This window comes from Sapajus apella, unplaced genomic scaffold (assembly GCF_009761245.1).
Source record: "Sapajus apella isolate SASKATOON/1434 unplaced genomic scaffold, GSC_monkey_1.0 scaffold10, whole genome shotgun sequence".
NCBI classification, from domain to species: domain Eukaryota; kingdom Metazoa; phylum Chordata; class Mammalia; order Primates; family Cebidae; genus Sapajus; species Sapajus apella.
In genome coordinates, this window is record NW_022436950.1 from 22,316,753 (window position 1) to 22,319,986 (window position 3,234).

The following is a 3,234-nucleotide window of genomic DNA, read 5'->3' on the forward strand; positions in this document are numbered from 1 at the left end:
GCTTTATAAGGCAACAAACTTACAAAAGTTTCAATAACAAGTTAGCATAATATACATCTTCCTAGATAGGCATATAATAGATCATAATTTTAACCTTTTGAAAATTTTTTAGGTACAAGCATTTATAAAATAAAATTAACATGAAGCAAAATAACCTTTAAACACTATGTATATTTAATATTCAGTTATTTAATCCCATATAGATCATGATTCACTAAAGAAAAATATTTCATTTACTAATTTTTATATGTTTTGAGAGCAGATTAAAAGCACAGTGTTAAATTTGTCATCTCAAGGTGTATTAAGGAGAAAAGAAAACATTCTTTATACATTCTATATTGCCAGAGTAAAGAATATTAAATGCAAAAAAGAAAGAATGTTAGAAAAAAAATTAAGTACTTAAAAAATATATTTCCCCACTGATCACAAATGAAAAGTTCTACTTAATATTACAAATGTTCAGATAATGACTGTAAGAGCAATAAAATAGCTCACTCTTTTGTGAAAATACTATTCTTGCACTATAATTCAAATTTTAAACATTTAACTTAGATATTTCAACAGCAATATTGATAATTATGATTAAATTTTTAAACAAACTTTCAGAATAAATTTTGTATGCCTTAATTTTATTTTATGATGAGGATATTTGGCTTCATCTTTTATTTTAGGCAAATATAATTTTGGGAAAAGAATACTTTCCCATTTATTATCTGGCCAAATGTTCATTCAGTGCATGTCTAAATTTACTATTTTGAAAGACTGAATAACAGAGATAGTGTCCAGACTAAAATTGATAACAAAAACCACTATCAGAAAGAAAAACATCTACTCTAAATGTAGGTGTCCATTTCTTGTTTTCTAGAACTGGTGAACAAAGCAAACAAAACAAAAAAAAAAACCCAAAAACAAAAAAAGTCTGTCAAGTATCAGAGCAACAGAGAAAACAATTTTAAACATGGAGGAGCTCAGGAAATTTTGTATCCATGAGCCCCTTTAGAGAAAGCTATTTGAAGGTAAAATTCATCCAACAACAAATTAATGAGGAAAATTTATCACTGGTGATTTTTAAATCTATTTTAATTATAGATATAAGACAAAAGAGGAAACAAGAGTGAAAGAATAAGATATTATATGATATATTCAATGTAGCATGTGTTATAAGTTTTGACAACGTAAAAATAATGCAAAGTTTACACCAAACATATTCATCTTATTAAAAAATGTAAATAGACAATCCACTTGTTAAAAAACATTTTCATACTTACCTGGCAAGGGAGATACTATGATCACAAAGGTGGTTTTCCCAGGGCGAGGCTTTTCCATTGCACTCCAGTTGTGCTGACCCCTGTGATTTCCCTGAATGTGGGAAACTCAACTGCATAATTTGTGGTAGTGGGGGACTGCATTCTTGCTTTCCCCTGGATAAATATGTGTGTGTGTGTGTGTGTGTGTGTGTGTGTGTGTGTGTGTGTGTTCCCCGGATAAATATATATGTGTGTGTATATAAATATATATATTTACATATTTATACACACACACACACACACACACATATTTTCATCGTGGGTGAAGATACGAGCTTCAACTATATACTGATTATTTTTAAAAAACCAAAATTGAAACAATTTGGAAAAATGCAGCAGGATGGACAAAGTATAGCAGCAAATGGAAACAACTAGAAAGCAGGTGTAGCGATATTGATGTCAGACAAAGTAGAATTCAACAACAACCACAACAAATTAAATGAGACAATCAGGTCACTTTTTTTACGGGTTTTGTTTATAGACCTGTATTTTGCAATCAACAAGGAAAGTTTTATAGAATAATATATTTGGTTACAGTTCCACATATCTGTAATAAGTACAAAGCCACATGATATTAAATCTGTCCGTAAGTAAAGTAAAGCTGAAAAATTCAACCCATATAAAATTACTTTTTGGAGAGGAAATACGCTACTGAGTAATTATTTCAATGACCTTGTCTTTTTACGACTGTTTGCAAACCGATCCCTTTTCTTTAATCATTGTGACTCATCAGTGTTTCAAACCGGCCCCTTAAGTACTTCGATGTTACCACCCAGGGATTTCTGAGGCAGCATGAGTTTGAATTCATAAGAACACTAGATACTTTAACTTTTCAGTGACTCTTTTTAAATCTGTAAACTCGATAATCACATTAGTAAGCCCAGTAACTATAAAAACATTGAGGTTTCATCACTGCAAGCCAGAATCTCTTTGTGCTTTTTAAGTTAAGCTGCTTTTAAATCTTGTTGGTATTTATCAGTCATTTGTACTTCCCTTACACAAATACAAGAATATATTTCAAATAATTTTTAAGGTTAAGTGTCATGGAGGGCTTATCAGTACTTTTTATTTGTAAAACAGCATAAATCAAGTACTATTTTTCATTCAGCATTTGGAATAGTTAAAATTATTTCTGGTCTCTCCTTCTATCCACCAACACCATCTTTTTTTTTTTTTTTTTTATAACATATAACACTAAAAGTTAGAGGCATCCCTGCAAGTTTTTAAGTAAATGAGAGAATCACAACGGAGTCTCAAACAGTTAACAATATAAATCTATTTTTTTCCCATTTATTTATTTTATTGCATTTTAGGTTTGGGGGTACATGTGAAGAACATGCAAGATTGTTGCATAGGTACACACGTGGCAGTGTGATTTGCTGCCTTCCTCCCCATCACCTACATCTGGCATCTCTCCCCTTGCTATCTCTCTCCAGCTCCCCACCGCCCACCGTCCCTCCCCTATTTCTCCCCAACTGACCCCAGTGTGTAGTGCTCCCGTCCCTGTGTCCATGTGTTCTCATTGTTCAACACCCGCCTATGAGTGAGAACATGCGGTGTTTGATTTTCTGCTCTTCTGTCAGTTTGCTGAGAATGATGGTTTCCAGGTTCATCCATGTCCCTACAAAGGACACAAACTCATCGTTTTTGATGGCTGCATAATATTCCATGGTGTATATGTGCCACATTTTCCCTGTCCAGTCTATCATCGATGGGCATTTGGGTTGGTTCCAGGTCTTTGCTATTGTAAACAGTGCTGCAATGAACATTCGTGTGCACGTGTCCTTATAGTAGAACGATTTGTAATCCTTTGGATATATACCCAGTAATGGGATTGCTGGGTCAAATGGAATTTCTATTTCTAGGTCCTTGAGGAATCACCACACTGTCTTCCACAATGGTTGAACTAATTTACACTCCCACCAAC

General features: G+C 33.1%; 1 non-coding gene across 1 annotated transcript; it reads left to right on the forward strand.

Annotated features, from left to right (window-relative positions):
• Window positions 1-1,260: 1,260 nt before the first annotated feature.
• LOC116552073 lies at window positions 1,261-1,424 on the forward strand. Its single transcript, XR_004269198.1, has one exon. It is a non-coding gene; the product is annotated as a U1 spliceosomal RNA (small nuclear RNA).
• The last annotated feature ends 1,810 nt before the right edge of the window (window positions 1,425-3,234 follow it).